This window comes from Myotis davidii, unplaced genomic scaffold (assembly GCF_000327345.1).
Source record: "Myotis davidii unplaced genomic scaffold, ASM32734v1 scaffold32, whole genome shotgun sequence".
Classification (NCBI taxonomy): Eukaryota; Metazoa; Chordata; class Mammalia; order Chiroptera; family Vespertilionidae; genus Myotis; species Myotis davidii.
In genome coordinates this window covers 102,456-103,053 of record NW_006286587.1, presented here as the reverse complement: position 1 = coordinate 103,053, position 598 = coordinate 102,456, and the positions used below count along the sequence as shown (strand labels likewise).

Here is a 598-nt window from a genome sequence, read left to right as displayed (position 1 = left end):
TGAATTTAAGGGCCCAAATCATGCCAGGAAAACATGCCCCAAACCATAACACTGTCCCCACCAGTTTGAAGGGTTGTACTCATGCATGTGGGGTGCATGCTTTCATGCTGTTTCCGCCAAATTCTCACTCTGCCATCTGCATGATGCAACTGGAAACATGATTCATCGGACTACTTGACTTTTTTCCAATGCTCGGACTGTCCAATCCTTGTGTTCCTGTGTGAATTGGAGATGTTTTATCTTGGTAACTGCAGATAGCAAAGGTGTCAAAGGTGTTCGAACAGGCCTTCGGCTCCCATATCCCATATGATGCAGTGTACGGCTAATTTGCCTACAAACGTCAGGTGGTCATAACAATCTGACCACTCAGTATATATGCTGAGTCTTGGGGGGAAGAAGGCCTGGGGACCAGGGCCTGGGCTCACCCCACCCTGGCTGTGCCTCCAATTGGCTGGGAGGCTAGGGAGCTCCAAGATGTTCTCTACTGTCCTGCCTCCTCCCACATACATATTTCTTCTTCAGTCTCGGAAGCAACTCAGCAAGGCAGGTTTCATCCATCTCACTTGACAGACGGGGAAATGCAGGCTCGATCAGAGCA

At 49.5% G+C, this 598-nt stretch overlaps 1 long non-coding RNA gene across 1 annotated transcript in view; it reads left to right on the top strand.

The window, feature by feature from the left end:
• The window catches only part of LOC107182184, an 8,076-nt gene that overhangs the window by 902 nt on the left and 6,576 nt on the right, over nucleotides 1-598 (top strand). The window lies entirely within an intron of this gene.